Source organism: Giraffa tippelskirchi, chromosome 4 (assembly GCF_054371585.1).
Source record: "Giraffa tippelskirchi isolate mGirTip1 chromosome 4, T2T-mGirTip1v1.2.pri, whole genome shotgun sequence".
Classification (NCBI taxonomy): domain Eukaryota; kingdom Metazoa; phylum Chordata; class Mammalia; order Artiodactyla; family Giraffidae; genus Giraffa; species Giraffa tippelskirchi.
The window spans coordinates 96,404,850-96,422,823 of NC_137278.1; the positions used below are offsets into that span (position 1 = coordinate 96,404,850).

Here is a 17,974-nt window from a genome sequence, read left to right on the forward strand (position 1 = left end):
ATGATCTTAGTTTTCTGAATGTTGAGCTTTAAGCCAACTTTTTCACTCTCCTCTTTCACTTTCATCAAGAGGCTCTTTAGTTCTTCTTCACTTTCTGCCATAAGAGTGGTGTCATCTGCATATCTGAGGTTATTGATATTTCTCCCAGCAATCTTTTTTTTTTTCCTTTTTTTTAAAATTTTTTTATTTTTTATTTATTTATTTTTCTCCCGGCAATCTTGATTCCAGCTTGTGTTTCTTCCAGCCCAGCGTTTCTCATGATGTACTCTGCATATAAGTTAAATAAGCAGGGTGACAATATACAGCCTTGACGTACTCCTTTTCCTATTTGGAACCAGTCTGTTGTTCCATGTCCAGTTCTAACTGTTGCTTCCTGACCTGCATACAGGTTTCTCAAGAGACAGGTCAGATGGTCTGTATTCCCATCTCTTTCAGAATTTTGCAGTTTATTGTGATCCACACAGTCAAAGGCTTTGGCATAATCAATAAAGCAGAAATAGATGTTTTTCTGGAACTCTCTTGCTTTTTCGATGATCCAGCGGATGTTGGCAATTTGATCTCTGGTTCCTCTGCCTTTTCTAAAACCAGCTTGAACATCTGGAAGTTCACGGTTCACGTATTGCTGAAGCCTGTCTTGGAAAATTTTGAGCATTACTTTGCTAGCATGTGAGATGAGTGCAGTTGTGCGGTAGTTTGAGCATTCTTTGGCATTGCCTTTCTTTGGGATTGGACTTCCCTGGTGGCTCAGAGGTTAAAGCGTCTGCCTCCAATGTGGGAGACCTGGGTTCGATCCCTGTGTCGGGAAGGTCCCCTGGAGAAGGAAATGGCAAACCACTCCAGTGTTCTTGCCTGGAGAATCCCATGGACGGAGGAGCCTGGCCGGCTACAGTCCACGGGGTCGCAGAGTCGGACACGACTGAGCGACTTTCCTTCCTTTCCTTCTTTGGGATTGGAACGAAAACGGACCTTTTCCAGTCCTGTGGCCACTGCTGAGTTTTCCAAATTTGCTGGCATATCGAGTGCAGCACTTTCACAGCATCACCTTTGAGGATTTGAAATAGCTCAACTGGAATTCCATCACCTCCACTAGCTTTGTTCGTAGTGATGCTTTCTAAGGCCCACTTGACTTCACATTCCAGGATGTCTGGCTCTAGGTGAGTGATCACACCATCGTGATTATCTGGGTCATGAAGATCTTTTTTGTACAGGTCTTCTGTGTATTCTTGCCACCTCTTCTTAATATCTTCTGCTTCTTTTACGTCCATACCGTTTCTGTCCTTTATCGAGCCTATCTTTGCATGAAATGTTCCTTTGGTATCTCTAATTTTCTTGAAGAGATCTCTAGTCTTTTCCAATCTGTTGTTTTCCTATATTTCTTTGCATTGATCGCTGAGGAAGGCTTTCTTGTCTCTCCTTGCTATTCTTTGGAACTCTGCATTCAGATGAGTATATCTTTCCTTTTCTCCTTTGCTTTTCTCTTCTCTTCTCTTCCCAGCTATCTGTAAGGCCTCCTCAGACATCCATTTTGCTTTTTTGCATTTCTTTTCCATGGGGGTTGTCTTGATCCCTGTCTCCTGTATAATGTCATGAACCTCTGTCCATAGTTCATCAGGCACTCTGACTATCAGATCTAGTCCCTTAAATCTATTTGTCACTTCTGTAAAAACCACTTAGTGGCACAAAAGGAAAATGGCATGTGACTTTACTTTAAAGAATGCCTGAGAGACACCCAGTAGTTCTGAAACTTGGGTGTTTGGCAGACAGCTTCTTGAAAGTGAATGAAGTGCAACTGTCACTTCCAGGGAAACAATTGACAGTGTTTGTTGCTAATGATAAACTTTGAGCTTGCAAGTAAAAACTACGAGTTTAGAAAAACTTGTATCTGCCACTTAGGAGCTTGACAGCTACATTAACTTACACACTTAAGATCTTTTTTGATGAGACTGGTGGTGATGTAAATAAATGTGATTTCTTGATGTTCTATAATGAAATGTGTTAGCATATGGAAGATCTGTTTAATTCAACCAACCAGTATTTTCCAAATTATCAATGCATCACGTTCCATATCCATGCATACATATTATGCATGTGTAGGAGATTTTTCAAAGTGCCAGATAAACCAATGGCTTTTAATGCAATGGCCTTTGAAAACGTCATTGCTATGATTTCAGAATTCACCTTACAACTAACTTTTATCATTTCTCAAAACATTGTTGCTGTGATAATAAAAATCTTCACCACATTGCCTCCGATTAATTGTTGTGTGAGAGTCAACCTTGAAGAAACATCTGCAAAATAAGCCAGTTTTGTGAGCCTTTCCTTATCATGAAGGATTTTATTTAATTTATCCAAGTTTTTAATGTTTTATGGTGAGTCAGAGAAAATTTGTCAAGAATTGAAATAGAACAGAGCATAGTGTTATGATGTAAATGAATACCTAGTAGCTAACATTTATTGAGAGTGTGTGCTCAGTTGCTCAGTCATGTCCAACTTTTTTTGTGACCCCATGGACTGTAGCCTTCCAGGCTCCTCTGCCCATGGGATTTTCCAGGCAAGAATACTAGAGTGTGGTGCCATTTCCTACCCCAGGGGATCTTCCTGATCTAGGAATTGAACCAATACCTCTTGTGTCTCCTGCATTGGCAGGCAGGTTCTTTACACTGAGCCACCAGAGTGGGTGGCTACTATGTGCCAGGCATTTTGCAAGGAGATCCAACCAGTCCATCCTAAAGGAAATCAGTCCTGGGTATTCACTGGAAGGACTGATGCTGAAGCTGAAGCTCCAATACTTTAGCCACCTAATGCGAAGAACTGACTCATTGGAAAAGACCCTGATGCTGGGAAGGATTGAAGGCAGGGGGAGAAGGGGACGATAGAGGATGAGATGGTTGGATGGTGGTCCTGACTTGATGGACATGAGTTTGAGTAAACTCCAGCAGTTGGTGATGGACAGGGAGGCCTGGCGTGCTGCAGTCCATGAGGTCACAAAGAGTCGGACACGACTGAGCAACTGAACTGAACTGAACTGAGGGTTCTCTGTGAGGCAGGAGGTCTTAGGTTTTACAGGTAAAGAAACAGATACAAAGTAGTTATGTAACTCTCAAATGACAAAGCCGGCATTCAGACTGAGGCCATCAACATTCAGGGGTCACATTTTTAATTACTTTTCATGGAATTTAACCAATTGGAGGGACAGAGTGGTTTCTTTCTGTAATTGATAATTTTGCACATAATGCTTCTTACAGTTGCTAATTGACTCTTTTTTTCCTGCAAAAAGCTGCATTGTTTCCGCTCTTGCCTCCATTTAGGGGAGAAGGCTTCCAGGGTGGTTAAAACCTCCCTCCAGGAGGTTCCTAGCCCCAGAGTGCCAGCCTTTCTCAGGGGTCGTGGCCCAGCCCACATGGTAGCCTGCCCTCTGTGGAGGATAGTCAAGAGGTCACCTTCCTCTTCATTGTCGTAGTCTAGGAAGTGGTTCTCCAGGAGGTCTCAGGGATGGGGAGGTGGGGGACCTGTGTGAGCAGAAGCATCAGGGCTGAGATGTCCAGGGTGCCACCCCCCTTACAGAGGCCAACTCTGTGTGTGGTGGGGGAGGGAGGGTAGCAGGTCCATCCTACCGCTCTCCTCTGCCAACTGGGGAAGTGCCCACACCCCTCGGGCCCACGCCATCAGGGCGGAAGTCTAGGTTCAGAGGGAGGAGGTATGGGAGGTGAATGCAGATCACTGGGGAGGTGATCCAATTGGGTCTGGGAGCTCGAGACTGCTCAGTGACAAGATGCCAACTGGAAGCAGAGGGTGGCCAAGACAGGGGTCCAGACGCTGAGGCTGGGGAGAGGACTGGAGGTTGCTCAGCTCTGTTAGGTATAAGCAGTAGCCTTGAAGTGAGGCACACCTGCAGGACCACCAAGTTCACAGTCTATTCATTTTCCACAAACTTTCTAACGGGGTCCCTGCAGATATGCTGAGGCATCACCAGGGTTTGACCCTGACCAGCATCCCCTCCACTAACTCCTTTGTGCTTTGCTCACCTGGACCTGGTGAGTTCCCTAATTCAGGTTCCCTGTTATCCAGCCAGCCCCTCACTGAATGTACACGTTCTTGCTCTTTCTGAATGTTAAGCAATAGTGTGAAATTAACTCACAGAGAAGAGCAGAATTTTGAGTTCCTCCACTAGTGACAAGATTTTTTAATAAAATATGACTTTCCCCTTCTAAATCCTCCCATCGAAGTGATCCTCTGTGACAAGGTTCTGTCATTACACACTGGCTTCACTGGCTGGCTGGCACATCACTGTATACACTGGGATGCCTACCGGGTAACACGGGGTAAGCTGTGTTACTCTGATGTCCTCTGAAAGGACACACGATGGTGGGCCTGCTGGGCTGGAGAGAATGGATACAGTTGAATACGGTAAGTCCCCTATATACGAATGAGTTCTTTTTTGAGAGTGCATTCATTAAGTCCAATTTGTTCGTAGGTCCAAAACGTTAGTCCAGGTACCCAGCTAACACAATCAGCTATGCAGTACTGTACTGTAATGGGTTTATGATGCTTTTCACACAAATAATACATAAAAAAACAAAAAAAAAATAAAACATTTTGACTCTTACAGTATAGTATGTTGGAAAGTACAGTAGTATAGTGTAATAGTGGCATCCAGGGGCTGGCATTGACTGAACAGGCAAAAAGAGTCACCGACTGGAGAAGGGAGAGGAGGTGGGAGATGGAAGAGCAGAAGGATCATCAGCAACAGGAGATGGAGGGCGAGCTGCAGTTTCACTCACGCCTGACGCTGATGGAACACATGTTCACATCTTTGAAAGTTTGCAACTTGAAGGTTCATATGTAGAGGACTTACTGTGCTACTTGATCAGTGTTTCTTATTATTCAGTAAAGTCAGTCCCAGCACTTCCTGGGGACAGATGTTGTCATTTCCAGGGTTGTATTAGTGATATTTAAAATTCTGGGTTCTCTGCAGTAGAAAGCCTATCCCAGTCATATTTAATTCCCTCCCATCTGCCCGCACCCTGTAGGCCTGCACCTGACACATGGGCATAGTGGGTGCTGAGTAAATGTTTATTGAGCCAGTGCCTTCTTTTTATGGAATACCTTTACTGAGATTGAAGAAGTCCTATAAATTTATCAGCCAAATAAATTCTGTTGGGTATTTTCTGGGAAGATTGCTGATCTCATCCTTTCCAAATTCTGGGCATGTGTTAAATGTATTGACTACAGCTCTCTCTGTACCAACTCCCACAGGGAAGGGGGCCCTTTGTTGGGAAACAGTTCGCTGAGACCTGTGAGCTGGTTGGGGCCAGGTTGGGGTGGCCGGGGCCACCTCTAAGTCCAGAACTAGGAACTTGTATTCAAGATTGGACTGTTGGATCTTGGCATAGCTCCCTTTCTTCTTTCTATAAAGAGACAGCTTCCTACAAAGAGAACACAGCGTCCAGCCAGAGAATAGTAACTTTATCCTCTCTGCTTCTTTGATGTTGTTCAGAGGATCCGAGATGCTACTTATTAAAATGCTCAAGTCGCAGGGTCATCCCAGATAGACTCATGGTTCTGAGAACTCTTCCTGCAGTGCTCATCCCCTTCCTGCTTCTGTACTAAAACTCCTAGCCCCCTCTCTCCAGAACTTTCCTAACAAGATAAAAGGCCCCTCCTTCAAGACCTTCCTGCTTCAGGACACATATCCCCTCAAGGCACTACCTGTCAGATCTCCACCCCCTGCCTGTCCTGTCTACCCTTCCAGGCTAACATTGAATTTCAGTCAGTTCCAGCTAATGTTGAGTCTGTTTCTGGTGCTGTGCCCTCTCTGTGAACTATGCAGATAAGATTAGCAGATACAATTAGCTGCTTTAAGATTTAAAAAAAAAAAAAAAGAAAAAAATCACAAGGACTCGATTTTAATTATTGCCCTATTGCTTAGGACTACTTGGAATGTTGGCTTTTTTGATAGTCTGTCTCTGAAGCAGGGGGAGTGTGGGATATGCATAGACATTAGACACAGGATTTCTTTTTCTTCCTAAGGAACAAAACCAAGCATGCTTTCAGAAGCTGTGAGAGCCTTCTCATGAGCTGGTAGATCCCATCTGTGCGTTTTTCAATGACATGCTTCAAGTACACAAGCTGCAGTCAAAAGACCTTAAAAAAAATGTAAAAAAGAAAGAAAGCGAAATGTGGGTGTTAATGAGAAGGCCCCCGCTTGACAGCTGTGAGGAAGGCTAGTCTCTTTCTGCATGTGCCCACCTGTCCCAGCGGTGTGATTAGCACACTCACACTTCCTGGGGGGAGTGTGGCATTCAGAGATGTCACCTAGAGTCTGGATGCCCCAGCGGATGCTTTCCCGTGTTGTACGTGAGGTTGCGGTGCCCCGCACCCAGCACTGTCCTGTGGAAACCACAGTGAAATTGATGGAAGAAATGGTGAGCCCCTTCTCTGTGTCTTCACTCCCGGGGATTGGAGGGGGGACTTGGTTGGAAAGAGCAAAGTGTTACCAAAGAACATTCTGAGCATGAGATAGACGTCATCTGCAATACTGTCTTATCTAGTGGTAAATGTTGGTCGCTCAGTCGTGTCCAACTCTTGGGACCCCATAGACTGTAGCCCACCAGGCTCCTCTGTCCGTGGAATTCTCCAGGCAAGAATACTGGAGTGGGTTGCCATTCCCTACTCCAGGGGATCTTCCTGACCCAGGGATCCAACCCGGGTCTCCTGCATTGCAGTGGATTCTGTACCATCTGAGCCACCAAGGAAGCCCTCTGTCTTATCTACGGAAGTTATCAAATGACCTTCTCTAGAGGCCCTTTGGCAAATGGGGTCTGCCAGCCGTCTTTTTGGAAATACAGGCCCCAGGGACAGTATATGATGGGTTCCTTGGCTGCTAGATGTTGCTCCCAGTCCCATGATACTAGTAGGTTATTCTAGTCTTATTGCAGTGATGAGTTTTCCAGTAGGCTGACTTCAACCTCATCTGCTGTAATGGATTTGAGATGGCTCTTGAAGAATGAATTCTCCAGGCAAGAATACTGGAGTGGGTAGCCATTCCCTTCTCCAGGGGATCTTCCCGACCCAGGAATGAAACTCAGGTCTGCTGCATTGCAGGCGGATTCTTTACTGCCTGAGCTGCAGCCTGGAACTCTCTGCTTTCTTTGGTTTTTCTCCTGTTATCAGTTCCATTCAGACCTACTATGACAGTTTACAATGTTACCCATGTTTAGGAGTGACCATGACTATCAGAGTTCTTCCATAAAATTTGTATTTAGAGGAGCAAATGTGTATGTGCTAAGTCGCTTCAGTTGTGTCCAACTCTTTGCGACCCCATGCCAGTCTCCTCTATCCATGAGATTCTCCAGGCAAGAATACAGGAGTGGGTTGCCATGCCCTCCTCCAGGGGATCTTTCCGACCCAGGGATTGAACCCATGTCTATTCTGTCTCCTGCATGGGCTGGCGGGTTCTTTTCCACTAGTGCCACATGGGAAGCAAATACTCCCTCTCATATTAGGGAAGCTACTTGGCCAGCTTTCATTTTCTCACCTTTTGGCATTCTGTTTCAGTTACTGGGTTTCATTAATATATTATTGGGAGAAGAATTGCTGTAACTTCCATTGAGTGTTTTTACATCTTTGTTAATTTTGGGAGAACTCAGCATCTGATCACTCTAATAGAATCCCCTGCCTTATGAGGCAGAGCCATACTGCAGAAACTGAAAATGCTGGATACTTGATTCTCCAGCCTCCTTTGAAACTGGGGCTTAAGCTCATGATACAGGCTCTGCCAGCTTGATTCATCCCCCTCCAGACACTCAGTTGGAGCCTTGTGGTCCAAGGATGTAGGGAATGCGTGGAGTCCATCCAGTAAGGATGCTGACAGTGGTGACAATGTCCTCTGGTTTCCAGGCTGCTGTTTCCTTGTAGCACTTTCCAGTGCCCACCATCCAGTGCCCACCACCCAGTGCTCACCATCCAGTGCCTGCCACACAGTGCCCACTGATAGGGATGGGGCCCATCAATTACAGAGAGGCATCTTCCCCAGGCCCCAACCATACACGCTGTGCACCTTCTCTGTCTTTGAGGTCTTCAAGCCTAGCTTCCCAGGTCTCGTGAGGTGTCTATAAGAAACCCAATATTCTCTTTAATAAATGCCATTTCAAATTAAGTTCACTAGAGTTGGTTTCTGTTGCTTTTTACCAAAAGCCACATTGAACTAGTTAGCCTCTCTCATAGAATGTGGAAGAACTAATAAAGAGAAATACATAGTGTAACTGGTAGGTGGTCATAAAATGCTCTGAGTTAGGAGCTTACAATTCACCTATTCCATTTCCAGTCAAAGATGGAAAAGTAACTTCCAGGCTTGGCTTTAATATCTTCAGAGACTCTGTAGTCATTGTATATTCTAACCAATTTCTGGGAAGATCTGAGTGTTGAGGAAATGTACCTTATCTTGCAATTCCACTGCCGAGCACAATGCCTGACAGGTAGTAGGAGTTCAGCAAATACTAGTTGAGTGAATGAATTGTGTGCCCATCATTGGCTTTAATTTCCCCTTCAGAAATGCGAGGGCTATATAATATCCTTGACTTTTTCAGTGACATCGTGTGCTCCTCTTCTCCGGGCACCTTTCTAATGCATGGCTTCTGGAATGTAGCCCAGGGCACTCTATTTGGTCCATAGCAAGGTTGTCCTTTTTCCTGCAAAAAAAAAATAATAATTTATTAGTCAACTTTGCTTCACTGTCAACTCCCACCAGTAACTCCTAAGTTGTACACACAGGAGGCTGCTTAAGCTCCAGCTCATATGTTCTTGGAGTTGTATCTTTGGCCCTAAATATAATATTCATTTATCTCTATTAAATTCCATTCTGTTAGAATGGCCCATCCGGCTTAATGAGCTCTTTCTGAATCTAATTCTGGCATCAAACATATGGAGTATGTGTGGCTAAAATAAGCAATGTGACAGCCAGGACCTTCTGTGCTCATATAAATAATTCTTTGGTTTACTCTTTAATCACTCTTTGTTTCCATAGTTCATTGCTCATGGGTCAAAGCTGTCTGCCCAGTTGTGTGGGTTTTTTTTTTCCTCAAAGGCTTCCAAAGAGTCAACCCAGAGAAGCTCTCCCCTTTCCACTAGCTGGGATGGTCCCTGTTGCTGTCTCCGCCGGCACCTGGTGGCTGGACCACAGCAATCAGAGTTCTGCCACTTGCCCTTACAGCACTCACCTACCCATAGCTCGTGTTGACTACCAGTTAGCAGCTCATACAGCTGTTGCCCAAGGTCATCAGTGCCCACATGTTCTCAGCAGTGTTGTCAAATTGACTCTCAGCATCTCTTCTTTCTATTTAATGCTGAAGAAGTTTCCTACAGGATGCTGATTAAAATGCATGGGAAGCAACATATGACCTCCCTGTCACCTCTGAGTATCCAGCTGCACAGAAGGCATAACTCTTGGGCCTTTTGTTTAATTCCGGGTTCTGTGGGGCATTGATGGTGCTGAATGCTGTCTGTCATGCTCCCGAGGAACGTGTCAGTCCTGAGTCATGTTCAGGTTCTTGTTCAGTGAATGTAGTAGGTTGTGGAGCCAGATTCAGGCAGAGCTCCCCGGTTCACTTTCCCTGATGAGGCTTGGGTTGCTTGCAGGTCTCCCTGGCATTGGCCAGCATGTAGACTCAGGCTTCTCCCTGCCCACAGGAGGGGCACTACCGGCAGAGTGGTCATGGTGTCTGCAATGTGAGCGGCCTTTGGCTAGCTGGTCACGTGGCTGATTGAATGGCTGATAGTAGGATTCTCCTGACATTCGTAGCCTACTGAGAAGTTCTTTCAAAGGACTGGATTCATAGTTATACCAATCTCCAGATCTGTGTTTGTGCTTTAAAAAATGTATGAAATAGATCAAACAAAATAGAAGCTGTCCAGGAACTCTGCTTTACTCCATCCCTCATGATCATGGAAAGGTTAAGTGGACTTTTAAAGATGTGTGGATTTTTATGACCAGATGGACTTGTCAAAACCCTAGAATCCAAATCCAAATGATATCACACACCTTGGATAAAAGTGACAGACCCAGAGTAGAGACTTTGATCTTATCCCCTGTCTGTTTTCTGTCTGGGTTATGCAGCCATCATCAGATTCTTTGTATCATAAATCAAAGAAAAGCTACATAAACTGTAATTCTGCGAGACCACAGTGGGTGAGATTGGGAAGTAGCTAGACTAGTCAGCTGTTACAATAGTAGTGAATTCTGAGGGCCCCCCGGCAACAACTGACTTCCTCAGGTTCCCTTGGGAAAGTGATTCAGAGGAAATGAAGTACCAGCGAGATAGGTGGTTTCTACTGCATCTTCCTGGTATCCTCATGGCCTGGAAGTTCTTCATTAATGTCTCTCTTTTATCCCCTTCTCTGTCATTTCCAATGTGGAGTGTTTGCTCCACCCTTGGGAAAGAAGCAACGTCTTTGTGGCGTGTGGATTTCAGGTGAAAATTGATCATGAACCTGTCGTGTTCCTTTTCATGCAGTGCTTCCATCCCCCTCCGGCTCCGAGCTGCTCAGTTAGGATGCTGTAAACTGACTCACACACCCTGGCCACATTCAGCCCCAAAACCTGTGGGTCATCTTGTCAAGAATGGGTCTGCTGTGTGGATAAATTAGTCTCCACTAAATCATATTTTTGTATCGTTGGATAAAAGCATAATATGTACATTACTAGTTGATTTTTAGAAGTGGTCTCTATAACATGGCATGTAAGAAACATAAATCAGTGGAGGAACTCAGATATTTTCCAGTGTCTCTAAATCATACTTATATTTATTTAAGATACTTTATTTGGAGGCTAAAGGATTAGGGTTAGGGTTGTGTGAATTCTTTCCTGAAATTTTTTTTAAGTGGAGACAAAATAAATAGAACAGTCTGACTCTGATGTTTATACAGTTTAAATCAGTCATCAGCTAACTTCATAGCCCATGAGAAAATAGTATATTTACACTGAAATAGTCATCTTCATAGCACAAAAATGTTACTTTTACTCTGAAATAGTTATCCTTTTAGCACAAGATACATTTTTAACTTTTTTTGTCTGAAATAGGCAATTTTACCTTTTTTTTTGTCTCTAAAAAAGGAGCAAAAGCTCCTTTTTGAAAGACAAAAACATCCACGTTTTTAAAAGCTTATTTCTTCTCAACCTCTGTTATTACCTGCAAAAATCAATGATCACAGTAAACGAACAGCAGAGTCTTTATTGAGCAAGGTAGATGGATTCGTTTTGAATTCTGTGGTTCCATTTCCTTTGCAGAAAAAAAATCTGTTGAGATTTTTTATTGAGTGTTTCCATTTAAAACTATTTATTTTAATAAAAAATCCTGGTAATATTCATTGGCCAAACTAGCATCGTTAGATGATAGAAGTGGTTAGAATAGAGCACAGTGTAGTGACCACAGGGCCCTTTTTAATTGCCATCAGAACTACTTAAAAGAAGGACACAGAGAGGAAACCGTTGGTATCCAGCACAGAAATTTAATTTAGACCAGAAAGCTGAGTACGTTTTATCACAATCTCATTTAGCACCTTTCCTTTCATGAGGCCTTCGCCTTTGGCACACTGACACAGCAGAAGGGTCTCAAAGATCCCTTTTATGCTTGTAAAATATTGTCTTGTACTCAGCTGTTACACAGGGTGAAGAGCATAAGGGATGATTTGAGACTGTGGACGTTCCCTGCCTAAGTACTTTAGGCCCATGTCAGGACCACAGGACTGCGGTACCCAGGGCCAGAGCAATGATCCATAAACATGGCTAGATGTCGAAACATTAAAGGAGGGAGTCTTGGGGAGGATGGGGTATAGAGGAAGCCTTCAAAAGCCAGGCAGTGAAGAAAGAAGTGGACCATTGTGAGGAACAAAACAGCTTTCAGAGTCTGTGACAGTCCTCACTTTAAGAGAACAGGAGAGCTTAATAAAAAGGCGGCAGATGGGAAGGGTTGACAAGAAAATAGGTCATAAAAGGATTTATGAGCAACTTGCAAAGTTTCCTTAAAAATTGTGTTAAACAGACAGGTAGTAAAACTCTAAAGAAAAGCAAGGGAATGACAAACACACCATTTGGGATGGGGAAGGGTGGGTGATGAGGTGAGCACAGTGGATCTGAAAATATATTTTAATTCTGTATCTGAAGCTGTTTGGATATGCAAATAGGTATTTTACTGTTACTCTTTAAAGCATGCGTATGTGTTATGAACACACTTTTGTATGTATTTATATAGATAGATAGATATTTATTTGTGGCTGCATTGGGTCTGGCTTTCTCTAGTTGAGGTGCATGGGCTTCTCAGTGCAGGGGCTTCCTTGTTGCGGTGCACGGGCTTCAGTAGTTACAGTACATGGGCTCGAGAGCTCAGGCTCGGTAGTTGTGGTGCGTGAACTTAATTGCCCCGCGGCATGTGGGATCTTCCCGGCATGCATGCTAAGTCACTTCAGTCGTGTCCATCTCTTTGTGACCTCATGGACTGTAGCCCACCAGGCTCCTCTGTCCATGGGATTTTCCAGGCAAGAATCCTGGAGTGGGTTGCCATTTCCTTCTCCAGGGATCTTCCCAGACCAGGGATGAAACTCGTGTGCCTTGCATTGGCAGGTGGATTCTTAATGACTGGACCCCCAGGGACGTCCTTTATGACATATTTTGAAGTAAAACATTTAAGAAAAGAGAACTAGGAGTGGGTTAAGGACCCAGGAGCCTAAGATTTATAACAGTGCCAAGAATACACTTGGGAATTTCAAAGTAATAATAATGACCTCACGTCTTGGCTTTGGAGCCAGGCCCTTTTCAGTCACTTTTCAACAATATATGTAATACACTGACCTCTGTAACATGTTATTGCCATGATCATTTTTTAGAAGTTAAAACAATTTTTTTTGACACCACTAAGTGTTCATTGTGGCATGTAGGATCTAGTTCCCTGGCCAGGGATTGAACCCAGGCCCCCTGCATTGGGAGCACAGAATCTTAACCACTGGACCGCCAGGGAGGTCCTGCCATGGCATGGTCATTTATACAGAGATGGAAACTAAGACACACAATGTGACTACAGTGCAAATCCAGGCACTGCTCTTGGCCTCTTTTCTATACCACCTACATAGTAATAAACTAAATAAAATCTGTATTGGTTCTTGGAAAAGATCAAATTGTCTTTTTTTTTAATGTTATCGAACTATGGTTTATTTACAGTGTTGCTTTTCTGCTGTACAGCCAAGTGACTCAGTTATACGTATTTTGATGATGGCCTTTGTGACTGATGTGAGGCGATACCTCATTGTAGTTTCAATTTGCGTTTCCCTAATAATTAGTGATGTCGAGAATCATTCTTATGCCTGTTGACCATCTGTATGTCTCAGATTGTCTTTTGAATCAGAGAGGTGCGAAACTACAAATGAAACGAATCCACAGCAGCATTGATTTTGGAGCTATTGACCAAAACCCATCATTTAACTGGCAAATTGCTGAAAACCTGGTGACCAGTTGAGTTGTTTCCATCAGGAAGTCAATGAATTAATATTTATGAGTCATCTCCCGAAGAGGGCAGCCAGTGAACACCATTAAAGGAGAAAGTCACTGAGTGCAAAATGCCAGGCAACACGTTGAGGGGTGGGGATTGGTTTCAATAGGGAATATCTTGACTAACCCAAAAACCACAGTTTTGAGAGAAGATATAAATTTGCTAATACAGAGAAGCCATTGAAAATTTCATTTAGATTATCAGAAGGCCTTTAAAAGTACTCTGTACCAAGATTACTAAAACAAACAAACAAACAGAAAAAGAAAACTGAGCTTTCGTGTGATTAAAAGTGGAGACGTGGAAGGAAGAAAAAGCAATGTTTTGAAGTAGGTAAAAAATGATCATATAGAAAACAAAGGATGAGCAGGTATATTTCTGGATGGTGATAGATAATCATCTAATCCACTAGGATTAGCCTCAGTATTAGCATGGGATCTAGTTAGTTACCATATTCCTAAGTATTCAAATATTTTACAAACTTGGTTGTAATATAAGAATTTCCCAGGGAACTTGTTAAAAATGTAAATACCTGGATCCTACCCCAGAGATTCTGATTCAGTAAGTCTGGAACTGGCCCAATAATTGGTAATTTTAACAAAAATTCTAGATGATTGTGCTGTGGATGGTTTCTGACCATGCTTCTCCCCTCACTGCCCCCAAAAAGTCCGTGCTAAAAATGATATGATTCTAGAAAACAGGGTGCAGAGTGACATGTTTGCAGATTAACTCTAACAATTCTTCTGAAGAACAATGTGGTCAGGAAAACTCCCAGGAGAATCTTCAAAGACTGAGTGGGCAGTAAAGAGAGACATTAGCTTTACTGTAGGCAAGTGTAAGATAATGACAATATAGGAAAGCAACCCAATCTCAATTTAGCATTGTATTTAGGTTGTGGGAAATGCAGAGCTACAGTATTTTATTCTGGAGATTATTTCAGAATATAATTTAACACAGACATATTCATGAAGGATGAAACCTCACATTTTTAAAAGCATTTTATTGACTTTGTCTTTTCAGAGATGTTTAAAGTGTAAACATTTTAAAGTGTAAAATTTTCCTGTAAGGAAAATTGAGGGGAAAGCACAGAGAGATATGCCATCTAATCCCAGCTTCCCAGGTGGCTCAGTGGTAAAGAACCTGCCTGCCGATGCAGGAGACGCAGGAGACACCTTCGACTCCTGGGTTGGGAAGATCCCAGGGAGGAGGGCGTGGCAGCCCACTCCAGTGTTCTTGCCTGGAGAATCCCAGGCACAGAGGAGCCTGGTGGGCTGCAGTCCACTGGGTCACAAAGAGTCAGACACGACTGAAGCGACCGGGCACACACACATTAATGTTACATTTCTATATCTCAATGTTTTTTATGCTTAAAAATCACAACATGTATTCACCCTAGTTTAGTTTGCTAATGAGCTGTTGACAGAATGGCTTGGAAAAACCTCTAAATTCTTGGAAGTAAAGCAAGCGCAGTAAAATAAAACGGCCCTGTGGTTCAAAAATCCAAGAATGCAGTGATTATATTAAACAATTTCTAACTGTTACAAAGAAAAACTAAATAATACAGAATCATTTGATAATCAGCATAGTTATTTTAGGATTAAAAATTATTCAGTCTTATTAACAAACTGTGACAATTGATCACAATTAATGCAAATAAGTAGGATGCAGTATTATGTACTGATTCAATCAATTGTGCTTGTAAATGAGTGACACAATTATAGGAACAGTTTGCAAACGAGCTCCCAAACATAGTCACCAATTATGATTACTCATTTATTTAGAATCAAAGAAGATTAGTTTCACAGTTTTCCCCTTGAGAAAATAAATATTCATGTGGACAACCTTGAAATCTATGTACATAGGTCCCTCTCCAAATAATTTAATAATAAGTAAAGATAAAAATTAGAGTCCTATTAGTTAGTCTCTGATTCTTTCTAGGATAAGACCGAAGAATTTAAAGAGATGGACTCAATAAAAACAGAGCTCATTAATTTCTAGCAGAATTTCAATATAAGAGGCAAAAGTGATAGGAGGCTGTGAACTATACCTAATGTATATGTGTTTATGTGAATTGGGTGTATGGATTTTTTTCTCTGATAAGCAGTTGTAGTTACAAACTTGTCATGTTTCCTTGTTCTGCCCAAAGATGTTGTTCTGGTTCTCTTTATGTTATTACTCTTTGGCTACATGAGATTTAAAGAGTTGCTAAAGACAGTCAAGATTGCTAAGAAGTCAGTAAATAAAAGCATTAGACAAAAGCAAAAGAGGTGAGTGTGAAGTGAAAGTTTTGGGAGTTTTATGAGACCACATAGCTTTCTGTGCAACATGAATGCCTGTGGCCATATGTATCAATAACTTCTTCGCTGGATGATTTGTGGACATAACTAAAGAGCAATGTATCTTTGCAGATTGTTGGAAGTCACTGAGTACCTCACATCTAGCCTTGTACAGTTTTTTGCAGTTTGTGAGGTTACAGTTACAACTTCATTTCCAGAGAACTTAAATGCTTAAGAAATGTTCCTACTGTCTGACTTCCTTTGAGCTCTTCCTAAACTATTCATCAAGTTGTTTAAATATGTTTTGTTATTTTTTAAAAAGTCTTCTAGATACAAAAGTAACTTTAACATTTAAAATATACTCACCAGACCCTAGCCTTTTGAGGTAATAGAGACTTATCTCAGAGAGATTGCTGGTTCAGTTCAGAAGGCAAGTCATATGATTTTTTTTTTGGTTTATCAGTGCATATAAAAGATATATTTACACTATCCTGTAGTCTATTAAGTTTGTGATAGCATTATTTCTAAAAATAAACAAGCAGTGTTTTATGCCTTAATTTTAAAATACTTTCTTGCTAAAAAAAATAGCCATCATCTGAGGCTTCAGTGAGTTATAATATTTTGCAATAGTAACATCAAAGATAACTGATCACAGCTTAACCTAACAAATATAATAATTGTGAAAAAGTTTGAAATATTTTGAGAATTACCAAAGCATGACGCAGACACATGAAGTGAGCAAATGCTGTTGGAAAAAATGATGTTCATGGGCTTGCTCAACTCAGGGCTGACACGGACCTTCAGTTTGTAAAAAATCACAGTATCTGTAAAGCAAAGAAAAATGAAGTGCCGTAGAACGAGGCATTTATATTCTGATTTTTACAAGTGAATTAAAAGTGCTGTTCAATCATCAAGAATTGGGTTCCCACTGTATCCCTAAGATACTATGTGAAACTGTTAAGTTGAATGAAACTCCTTTTTAATTCCTTTGAAACCCCAAGAATTTCTGTTGTAAATTTTTAATTCTCTAGGCCTTTATAAATTTCATAATTTTTACCAGGCATTGGAATTAGCTTGTGAGATGAATTATGAACTGAAATACAACCAGTGAATTTCAGGCTGCTTTTCTGTCTCACAAGTTGAACTATTTATCACAAATCCTTTGCTCAATTTAATGGACACACATCTCTGCAATGCTGGCCACCACTGTGTTAGGTGCACCAGGCATATCCTCAGGCGGATGCTGGAAAGCTTGTGCTAATTTGCACTCTGTTTCTCTGATTGAGATAAAGTCGCTTCTCTAGTGGTGAGTGCTTTGGGTTATATAGTAGGGTGTATCATCTGTTACTGACAATGGAAATAATGTCTTTGTAGATGTCATTTTTTAAAAAATATTTTTTATGTGAACCATTTCTAAAGTCTTTATTGAATTTTTTACAATATTGTTTCTGTTTTCTGTTTTAGTTTTCTGGCCATGAGGTGTGTAAGATCTTAGCTCCCTGAGCAGAGATCAAACCCATAACTCCCTACATTGGAACTCGAAGTCTTAGCCACTGAACCTCCAGGGAAAAGTCCCAATATAGATGTCATTTTAAAAGTTAGGTTGAAAGTTTAGGTCTCCAACTTATTGTGGGAGACGGGGTAGGTTTTGCTGATGTTAATCTTCTTCTAACTCCTTTCTCAAAAACTACACTGGCAATATTCACTCATTGTGCTCCGTTTGGTCCTGGTTTTTCCAACTCTGTGACTGTCCTTCTGTCTTCTGCCTCGGCAACAATTTTCCTGTAGACTACTATAGAACACTCCTCTGTTCTTTAAAGTTTAAGACACTCTCTAAGAATCTCTTATTGATGAGACAAGGAAGCTAGCTTGACCCTAAACATACATTGGGTTTCCCTGATGGCTCAGACAGTAAAGAATCTGACTGTAATGCAGGAGGCCTGGATTTGGTCCCTGAGTCAGGAAGATCGCTTGGAGAATGGAATGGCTGCCCACTTCAGTATTCTTGCCTGGAGAATTCCATGGACAGAGGAGCCTGATGGGCTACAGTCATTGGGGTCGCAAAGAGTCGGACACAACTGAGCAACTAATACACTTAAACATACATTGCTCATTTCTTAAGCTTGAAAAGTCAACTCAGTTTGGTCCACAGAAATATCTGAA

General features: G+C 42.1%; 1 protein-coding gene and 1 long non-coding RNA gene across 3 annotated transcripts in view; both read left to right on the plus strand.

Annotated features, from left to right (window-relative positions):
• Positions 1 to 17,974, plus strand: part of AFF3 (ALF transcription elongation factor 3) — a 555,281-nt gene that overhangs the window by 226,748 nt on the left and 310,559 nt on the right. The gene's annotated exons all lie outside the window — the stretch shown is intronic.
• LOC145503890 (uncharacterized) lies at positions 1,420 to 4,592 on the plus strand. The gene is made up of 2 exons (XR_014051872.1): positions 1,420 to 1,583; positions 2,982 to 4,592. It is a non-coding gene; the product is annotated as an uncharacterized LOC145503890 (long non-coding RNA).